Genomic DNA, 11,387 nt, shown 5'->3' on the forward strand with positions numbered 1-11,387 from the left:
CCATGACTTCTTTGTTGTCGGTGGGGCTGTAAATCAATTGAGACATTACATTCTGTGTTACAGTGTAAGGTATACGTTGAGACAATAATAATTCACAGAGAGATCCACAATACTATTTAAAAAGAGCTCAAAGTCTAGCAGTTCTTACAATAAGTCACCATATTATAAGGCTGGCTACAATTCATAAAATATATATTTTTTTTAAATTTTAAATCTTCAGACAAGATATAGAAAAAAGAAGATTGAGATGATAAATTCTAGAGGCAAAAAAAAAAAAACCCTTCACAAAAGAATGGTGAGCTTAAAATAGTCACATTATCTAAAGTACAAAACATTTTTCAGGATGACAATAAACATCAAGACACTGGAAAATCTTTTTGGCTGTGGAGGAGACTTTGAATACTCCCCGACTGCTACTTCTGCCACTACGTCTGCAGTTACTGGAAACCTGGGGCTACATGCACAAAATTTATAGATTACAAATGTCTCAGCCAAAAATATTGGATGTATGCAAGAGCCAGGGTTTTACCTGATTTTACTACCTCAATATGCTAACTTATACTATTCATGGGCTGAGAAAAAGTCACAGAAGGCAAACAAATCTTGGTCTTCCTGACTTATGATACATACAGCCTCAAATTCTTTGGCTGAAAGGATTGAACATTGTCAGAAACAAGTGCTAGTGAGAAAGACTTTAAAAGAGAAATATTTGTATTTTTTTTTAAATCCCAGAAACAATTGTGTTTCTTCGGGGCACACATAGAATAAGAAAATATAAAGGAAGAAGTTAGAACATTGTTAATGAAATCTTGCCAAATACTCCAAGAAAAATCATAAGATAATTGCATTGTTTAAATATCAGTTCATAGTCAGGAGTAGATATAATAAAAAAATTTAAAATAGCCATTCATTTATAACGGATTCATAAAATTAGGTTTTATGTTATTAAAGGAATGGGCTAACATTACTTGTGACATTAACATTCTTAATGTTTTTCTTATGTGCCTCTTAGGAACTCAATAATGAGTCCTGTGGATTCAATTTGTAAGCACCCTTAATATGCTTGTGATAATATTTTTATAATATCCATAATTTTCTTTTCTAAAAAGAAAATATGCCATTTTTCCAAGTTAAAACCTATTAAAAAATCTTTGTCTTTTCCCTGGGTAAATTTAAGCTTTTCTAATTCACTAGGCAATGAAGTTTCTTTATTGGCATATGGTTTCTTTGTCAAAATATGCACATACATATGCTTGATGAGCAGGATGTAAACAGAGAATAGTATTGCAAGGTCTGTTGAATAAGCAGGATCAGTATCCTGTGGAATGGGAGATTCTAATCTCTAGTTCAGATGAATCTTGACACCTGAGTTGGAGCACTGTAGTGGGTGGCTTAATTGAAAGCTTCAGGGAAGTGAAAAATGGAACCCAAACCTAAGTCCCCAACCTCTGACTTAGAGTCATATTCTCAACATCATGCTCAATGAAACCATCCATAGAGCCTAATATGGTGTCAGGAATGGAGAAGCACCGTGCTAGTGAGAGAGATGTGCTTACTGCACAGAACCCACCTCATGGGAGGATGTTCCTTGTCTGTCAATAGACAGTCTTCCCCTATCCAGCCCTTTAGGATTCACCTCAGCTACAGAGGACTATCTGGACTGGTGTCACAATTTCCCAGAGCAGCTCACATCCAACAACTGGTCATGGTGAGATTAGAAAATGTCCAGTTCAGATCCAAGTTACATAATTCTGAGGGCTATTCTAACTTCAGATCTCACCATGAGGTTGACCACAGTTTCTTGGGGCCTACTTCTAGATTTCCTCTATAGCTCTTTCTGCCATCTCCCTTTCCATTGCACCTGTGCTAGTCCCTAAAAACTCTGCTTCTAGAGACCTTAGTCTACAATAAGCATATTACAAATTTTTTATTCTCTCAGCTTCCATTATCTCTATTTGCTCCTTTACTTTGATGGTATTTGTTTTGTGTCTAATGGCTTTTGCAAGATATCATCTTAAGTGTCCAAAGATATTAGTCTTTCTCCTTGAATCATGTGGCAAATCTTGTGTTCTAAGGGCAGACAATTTTTGGTTATATGATATTATTATGAAACTTGCACTTTGTAGGACCTGTACTTAGTTGCACTTATGACAATATAACCCATAAAGTTACTTATTTTGTTAAAGAGAAGCATTTAATTGTGTTTAAAGGGTAAAATAGCATTGTGTTTATTATTTTAGGAAGTTCTGGAATTAAGCTACTTGCATTTGATCCTGGCTTCTATGACAAACTTTATTACAATTTTTGATGCTTTGACATAACTGATCCATCAATATTCACCTGTGCCATTCTGAAAGACAATGTAGAAAGAAAATCTAAATGAGAACCCTAAAAAATAGCTCAGTGTTCTTTAATTTTGCCCATTATGTATTTTTTCATAATAATTATATTCCTAACATCTATTTTGAACATGTTTTTTATTAGTGTATAACAGCTATACATACTGTTGGGTTCCTTCTGACATAATAATGCATAAATGAAATATAATTTGCTCCACTTCAGTCCCTAGTACTTCCTCTTTCCCTCTCCTCCTCCCTTCCCATGTTCCCCTTCCTCTACTTGACTGGTCTTCCTTCTATTTATTTTTACATTTTTAAAGTTAGAGCTTTATAGATATAAATAAAGGTGAAATTCGCTGTAGTAAATTCATATATGTACAAAGCACAATTTGGTCAATTTTATTCCAAAGTTCCTTGTTTTTCCTCTCCTTCCTCCTACCCCCTCCATCCCTTTCCTCTGCTCCACTTATCTACCTCTCATTTTTGTAGGACTCATCCCTGTATTTTTGTCCTTATTTTGGTTTGTCTTCTGCATATGTGAGAAAAACACTTAATCTTTGACTTTCTGAATATGGCTCATTTCACTTAGCATGCTGTTGTTCTCCATTTCTATCATCTACCATCAAATGTCATAATTTCTTTCTTCTTTACGTAAGTGTGCATTTATATATAAATGGAGTTTTATATTATATATATGTGTGTATATATATATATATATATATATATATATTACATAATATATACACATATATACATCAAATTTTATCCATTCATTTGTTGACAGGCACCTGGGCTGGTTCAATAACTTGGCTATTGTCAATTGTGCTACTAAAAACATTTATAAGCCTACATCACTATAGTATGCTGATTTTAGTTCTTTGGGATAAAGAGCAAGCAATGGGATAGCTGGGTTACATGGTGGTTCTGTTCCTAATATTTTGATGAATCTCCATACTGCTTTCCAGCGTGGCTGTACTAATTTGCAGTCCCACTAACAATGCACGAGTGTACCTTTTCATGCACATTCTCAGCAGCATTTACAATTATGTGTATTTTAATGATTGCCATTCTAACTAGAGTGAGAGGAAATCTCAACATAGTTTTAATTTACATTTCTCTGATTGATAGAGATGTTGAACATTTTTTCACATATTTGCCAGACATTTACATTTCTTCTTTTGAAAAGTATCTGTTTAGTACTTTTCCCCATTTAATAATTAGGTTGTTTTTTTATGTTCGGTTTTTTAAGTTCTTTATATATTCCAGATATTAATCCCCTGTCTGAGGAATAGGTGGCAAAGATCTCCCATTCTGTAAGCTCTGTCTTCTCACATTTAATTGTTTCCTTTGCTGTGCAGGAGCTTTTTAATTTGATGCCGTCCAACTTATTGATTCTTGGTTGTATTTCTGCTTTTAGGGTCTTGTTAAGGAAGTCAGCATCTACATCAATATGTTGGAGTGTAGAGCATATGTTTTCGACTAGTAGTTACAAAGTTTCTGGTCTAATTCCTAAGTCTCTGATGTACTTTTGAGTTGAGTTTTGTGCAGGTGAGAGACAGGATCTAGTTCCATTTTTCTACGTCTGAATATCCAGTTTTATCAGCACCATTTGTTTAAAACGCTATCTTTTCCCTAATGTATGTTTTTGGTACCTTTGTTAGGTATTAGATAACTATATCTATGTGTGTTTGTCTCTACCCTATTTCATTTATCTTCATGTCAGTTTTGATGCCAATATCATGGTGTTTTTGTTACTATAGCTCTGTGGTATAATTTGGAATGTGGTATGTTGATGCCTCCAGCTTCAACCTTCTTGCTCAAGAATTATTTTACTATTCTGGGTCTTTTATTCCTCCAAATATATTTAAAACTGTCTAAAAACATTGAAATAAATCTGGCATCCATTCATATAAAAATGCTGGAGAAACTAGGGATAGAAGAAACCTACTTTAACATTGCAAAGGCTATATATGGTAAACCCAAGGCCACCATTACATTGAATAGAGAAAAACTGAAAGCATTTCCTCAAAAATGAGGCTCAAGACAAGGAAATCTACTCTCACCACATGTAAGTCTTAGTCAACTTAGTTCTTGAAACTCTAGTCAGGGCAATTAGTCAAGAAAAGGAAATTAAAGGGATACAAACAGAAAAGGTAGAAGTAAAATTATCTCTATTGATGTCATTACCTTAGATCTAGAAACTCCAAAACCTCCACCGGAAGACTTATAGAGCTGGTAAATACACTCAGCAAGATCAACATAAATAAATCAATGACTTTCCTATAATATTGCATCTTCTGAGAAAGATGTCAGGAAAACTATCCCATTCACAATAATGTAGAAAAAAATGCTTGAGAATAAAACTAACCAAAGAGGCAAAAGACTTTTATAAGAAAAAACTTCTATACACTGGAGAAAGGAATTGAAGGGACATTTCTTGTTTTATAAAATCAACCTTCCTGAATGTCACTTACAAAGGGTGACTCCCATTAATTTTTGAATATGTCCCAGATGATTAACAATTGGTGACACTTCTTTCTAGTGGTCTAGTGGTTTAGATAGCCAAGTTTTCCCTCTTGCTGGATACAGTAGAAAATGCTGGCTGAAAATGAAATTAAAAAAATTTTTAGGGTATCAATGAGCTGATAAGACCATAATGAACAATGAAAAGTAAAAATCTCATAAAATAGGAACTCAAACAATAAGTACAATCCTACATCTGGCTTTACCTTACAGGCATTTACCTAATTCCAACGAACTTGATAATGGTCTAGAGCCCATGTTTGGACAGATTCTAATACAAGAACATATAAATAAGGCTAGAACCCCAAAGAGCTGCACCTTACTATATGTCAGGTTGATTTGTAATTAAATCTAATCCCAATGCCTAAAGGGTTATAATGAAAGTGGGCTATTTCTACTTCGTGATAAAAGGCAATTTTTTTCCTCTGAGAGCTAAAAAAATAAATCCGTCTTATGTGAGTGTGCAAATTGAATTTATACTTCAATGATTTAAAAATCTGTAAATAGACAAAATCTGTTTAGTTGGTTTTAATTCTTTCTGCGTTATACTGCCCTATTTGCCTGTCAAAATCAAACATATGCCCGTATTAGTCAGCTTTTTATCACTATGACCAAAATACTTTATAAGAACAACATAGAGGAGGAAAAGTTTGTTTGGGGATCCTAGTGTCAGAGTTTCATTTCATGATCAGCCAACTCCTATGCTCTGGGCCTGAGGTGAGGCAAAACATCATGGTAGAAAGCCATGGTTAAGAAAGCTGCTCAACTCATGATCACCAGGAAGTAGAAAGAGAAACACTGAGGAGCCAGGGGTGATAAACCTTTCCAGGGCTCCCAGGGACCAAATTCCACCAACAAGGTCCTACCTCCCAGTGGTCTCTTCAACTATCAGTAGATTAACCCATTGATGAAGCCAGAGCCCTAACCACTGTCTTAAAGCCCCACCTTTAAACCTCGCTGTTTTAGAGATCATGCTTCCATATCACTATTTGCAGATGACATGATTCTATACCTAGAAGACCCAAAAGGGTCTACAAAGAAACTACTAGAACTAATAAATGAATTCAGCAAAGTGGCAGGATATAAAATCAACATACATAAATCAAAGGCATTTCTGTATATCAGCAACAAAACTTCTGAAACGGAAATGAGGAAAAACACTCCATTCACAATATCCTCAAAAAAAATAAAATACTTGGGAATCAACCTAACAAAAGAGGTGAAAGACCTATACAATGAAAACTACAGAATCCTAAAGAGAGAAATAGAAGAGGATCTTAGAAGATGGAAAAATATACCCTGTTCATGGATAGGCAGAACTAACATCATCAAAATGGCTATATTACCAAAAGTTCTCTATAGGTTTAATGCAATGCCAATCAAAATCCCAACGGCATTTCTTGTAGAAATAGATAAAGCAATCATGAAATTCATATGGAAAAATAAAAGACCCAGAATAGCAAAAGCAATTCTAAGCAGGAAGTGTGAATCAGGCGGTATAGCGATACCAGATTTCAAACTATATTACAGAGCAATAGTGACAAAAACAGCATGGTACTGGTACCAAAACAGGCGGGTGGACCAATGGTATAGAATAGAGGACACAGAGACTAATCCACAAAGTTACAACTATCTTATATTTGATAAAGGGGCTAAAAGCATGCAATGGAGGAAGGATAGCATCTTCAACAAATGGTGTTGGGAAAACTGGAAATCCATATGCAACAAAATGAAACTGAATCCCTTTCTCTCGCCATGCACAAAAGTTAACTCAAAATGGATCAAGGAGCTTGATATCAAATCAGAGACTCTGCGTCTGATAGAAGAAAAAGTTGGCTCCGATCTGCATATTGTGGGGTCAGGCTCCAAATTCCTTAATAGGACACCCATAGCACAAGAGTTAATAACAAGAATCAACAAATGGGACTTACTTAAACTAAAAAGTTTTTTCTCAGCAAGAGAAACAATAAGAGAGGTAAATAGGGAGCCTACATCCTGGGAACAAATTTTTACTCCTCACACTTCAGATAGAGCCCTAATATCCAGAATATACAAAGAACTCAAAAAATTAGACAATAAGATAACAAATAACCCAATCAACAAATGGGCCAAGGACCTGAACAGACACTTCTCAGAGGAGGACATACAATCAATCAACAAGTACATGAAAAAATGCTCACCATCTCTAGCAGTCAGAGAAATGCAAATCAAAACCACCCTAAGATACCATCTCACTCCAGTAAGATTGGCAGCCACTATGAAGTCAAACAACAACAATTGCTGGCAAGGATGTGGAGAAAAGGGTACACTTGTACATTGCTGGTGGGACTGCAAATTGGTGCGGCCAATTTGGAAAGCAGTTTGGAGATTCCTGGGAAAGCTGGGAATGGAACCACCATTTGACTCTGCTATTGCCCTTCTTGGACTATTCCCTGAAGACCTTAAAAGAGCATGCTACAGGGATACTGCCACATCGATGTTCATAGCAGCACAATTCACAATAGCAAGACTGTGGAACCAACCCAGATGCCCTTCAATAGATGAATGGATAAAAAAAATGTGGCATCTATACACAATGGAGTACTATGCAGCAATAAAAAATGACAAAATCATAGAATTTTCAGGGAAATGGATGGCACTAGAGCAGATTATGCTTAGTGAAGCTAGCCAATCCCTAAAAAACAAATACTAAATGTCTTCTTTGATATAATGAGAGCAACTATGAACAGAGCAGGGAGGAAGAGTAGGAAGAAAAGAGTAACATTAAACAGAGACATGAGATGGGAGGGAAAGGGAGAGAAAAGGGAAATTGCATGGAAATGAAGGGAGACCCTCATTGCTATACAAAATTACATATAAGAGGTTGTGAGGGGAATGGGAAAATAAACAAGGAGAGAAATGAATTACAGTAGATGGGGTAGAGAGAGAAGATGGGAGGGGAGGGGAGGGGGGATAGTAGGGGATAAGAAAGGTAGCAGAATACAACAATTACTAATAGGGCATTATGTAAAATTGTGGATGTGTAACCAACGTGATTCTGCAATCTGCATTTGGGGTAAAATTTGGGGTTCATAACCCACTTCAATCTAATGTATGAAATATGATATGTCAAGAGCTTTGTAATGTTGTGAACAACCAATAAAAAAATCAATTAAAAAAAAGAAAAAGAAAAACTATAGGACTCTTTCCGTGCCTAGAGCAGCCATGGCTCGTGGTCCCAAGAAGCATCTGAAGCTCCAAAGCATTGGATGCTGGATAGATTGACTGGTGTGTTTGCTCCTCATTCATCCACTGGTCCCCACAAGCTGAGAGAATGTCTTCCTCTCATATTTTTCTAAGGAACAGACTTAAGTATGCCCTGACAGGAGATGAAGTAAAAAAGATTTGCATGCAGCGCTTCATCAAGATTGATGGGAAAGTTCGAACTGATATAACCTACCCCGCCGGTTTTATGGATGTCATCAGCATTGATAAGACTGGAGAGAATTTCCGTCTCATCTATGACACCAAGGGTCGTTTTGCTGTTCATCGCATTACACCTGAGGAGGCCAAGTACAAGTTGTGCAAAGTGAGAAAGATATTTGTGGGCACAAAAGAAATCCCTCTCATCTGGTGACTCATGATGCTCGAACCATTCGATACCCTGATCCCCTAATCAAGGTGAATAATACCATTCAGATTGATTTGGAGACTGGCAAGATTACTGACTTCATCAAGTTTGACACTGGTAACCTGTGTATGGTGACCGGAGGTGCTAACTTGGGAAGAATTGGTGTGATTACCAACAGAGAGAGACATCCTGGCTCTTTTGACGTGGTTCATGTGAAAGATGCCAATGGCAACAGCTTTGCCACCCGGGTCTCCAACATTTGTGTTATTGGCAAAGGCAACAAACCATGGATTTCTCTTCCCCGAGGAAAAGGAATCCGACTCACCATTGCTGAAGAGAGAGACAAGAGACTGGCTGCCAAACAGAGCAGTGGGTGAAATAAATGGTCTATAGGTGAAAAAAAAAAAAAAAAAAAGAGATCATGCTTCCAAAACATGAGTTTTGGGGACATTACAGATCCTAACCATAACAATGTCCTTTCAGGAAGAACCCATGTCTTGAAGTATTTAGACAGATAAAATTCTCAGGAGTAGAAGCTCACACTAAAATACAAAGCAAGACAAGAATATGTATACATCTATTTATATATTTGTATATACATATATAAATTTAAAAAAAGGAAAAGAAAATACAAAAAAACCAAATTAGATATTTTAAATAGGACATTTAAAATTCAAAAATAATAGGATAATTGAAAGTCAAACCTCAAGATGGGCTTAGAAATCTATAATCCAGGGCAGAGTAGAAAGACAGTAAACTGAAAGATCAGTGTAGTACAAAAATATCTAAATGGGAAATATGAAAGAAAATATTAGAGACATGGAGGAAAATGTGAAAAATCCTAAACATAGTCCCAGAAGAAAATGAAAGAAAAAAAAGGAAGAAGCAATATTTGAAGAGAGAATGATTAAGAACTTTTCAGAATTTGGACATGCCAATTTTCATAATTGCATGAGCCAATTCATTACAACGAATGAGAGAGGGAGAAAGAGGGGGGGGAGAGAGAGAGAGAGAGAAGTCAAAGTTCTATCAACTGGAAAATAGATGAGTGTAATATATTCACAGAATGAAGTATTATACAACAGTAAAAATGAATGAACTTTTCACATATAATATAATATGTGTGATGTTATTAATGTAATATGAAAGTTACAGAATAATAACATTTTGTCTTTCTAATAAAATTTTGAAAAGCTAAAATAAAGTAAAACATACTTCTTAAGGAGTACATATGGATGCACTAAATTTATTTATTTTTAAAAGTAAAGCAAGGGAAAGATGATAAACATAAAACTCAGGAGGGAGAAAGGTTGTTTTATGTATAGAAAGTCAGAAGAATGGGATAGAAAGCAAATCATATGGTTAGATTAAGAAATTTTCAATTTCCTAACTTTTGTTTGGGGTGCTGAGTTTAAGATGGGAAAACTATGGCTATTAAACATAAATATCTAAATATCTATGTAAATGAAAGCAGATCATGCAATGTTGAGTGTATGATGAAATCTGATTAATTCAATTTTGTATATCTAAAAACTTACAATTGAAAATATGATTTGATAGTGGAATCACTAATAAAAGTTATCAGATTCCCTTTTCAGCTGAGTTCAAACTGAATTAAAATAACCAAAGTAGGTGTTGTTAATTTAATCATTGTTATAGTAAGGGACATTATTACTAAAACATAGAAAATATCATTTCACTAGAATGATAATTCTCTCTATATAAATCCCAGATGCCACCTATTTAGGATAAGAAGCAATCATTCTGGAAAAGAAAATGCACTTCAATTAGAACAGGTATCAAATCCATATTTGATATACTTTCTTCAAATGGCTTCTAAAACTCCATAATCTCTTGGCTTTTCTCCTACTTTCTAACTCTTTTCCAATTTCCCTTTTTGATACCTGTTCTTCTCTCCAACCTGTTGATGTTGAAATACTCCATAAGTCAGTTCTTGGTTCTCTCCTGTCTTTACTGTCTCCCCTTGGTGTTTTCCTCCAATGGTCTGGCTTTAAATAGCATCCAGATTTTGTGGCTCCAAGTTGTAGGTACTTAATTCAGATCTCCCTCCCAAAGTAGAAATTTATGTTTCAAGCTGTCTCCTGATATCTCTGCTTATATGTCTGCTAGACATCACAAATACTAGATGTTAAAATCTGAATTTCTTGCTCTTCTGAAGACTGACCCACCCACAGTCTTCTCCATTTAATTCAAAAGCATCTAACTCTGTCTTTATAACACCCACACTTCAGCACCATCCTTGATTCTTTCCCTCTTATAATGCACCCAATCCCTCAGTAAAGTTGCTTGGTTCTGCCTTCAAAGATCTTCATGTAACTTGTTCCTTACCTACTGCCTTCCTGATCTGAGCCAACATGATCTGCATCAGTGGCTTAGCTTCCAAATAGACCTCTCTGCCTTTACGTTTGTTCTGCCTTTACATCTGTTCCTAGCAAAGCAGCCTAACTGATCCTTTGAAGATATAAGTCACATTGTATCACTCTTCTGATCAGCACCATGCAGTGGATCCCCTTTTCACTCTTGCAAAGATCTCCAAGGCTTCCAGCATCAGGTCACTTGCCTTTTTCTTCCTCACATCTTTCCCTGTGCTCCAACAGGCTGAGGGTCCAGAGGTTCCTCAGCACCCTCCCTGGGACTACCTTTGCTCTCACAGCTCCCTCTGGACAGCTCTTTCCTCAGACTTTCTTTAAGTCTTTGCCCAAGGTTTGTGCTGGAGCATGCTTTTACCAATGACAGACAATTACTAAATATTCAGGAACTTCACAAACCATTTTTCAAAACTTTGGTAGCTTGAAATTGACCACAGTGGGAGTATTTATGCCGCAAGAAGTAATGTCCACCTGATCGTTTCATTTAAAATGGCGATTTTCATACTCTGTGTCTCCAGATTCCCC

The 11,387-nt window shown here is 35.9% G+C and overlaps 1 pseudogene across 1 annotated transcript; it reads left to right on the plus strand.

Annotated features, from left to right (window-relative positions):
- The first annotated feature begins 8,066 nt into the window (after positions 1 to 8,066).
- LOC308644237 (small ribosomal subunit protein eS4-like) lies at positions 8,067 to 8,863 on the plus strand (annotated as a pseudogene). The gene has a single exon. The product of its transcript is annotated as a small ribosomal subunit protein eS4-like (transcript).
- The last annotated feature ends 2,524 nt before the right edge of the window (positions 8,864 to 11,387 follow it).

This window comes from Spermophilus citellus (assembly GCF_964194105.1).
Source record: "Spermophilus citellus genome assembly, chromosome: 3".
In the NCBI taxonomy this organism is placed as follows: Eukaryota; Metazoa; Chordata; class Mammalia; order Rodentia; family Sciuridae; genus Spermophilus; species Spermophilus citellus.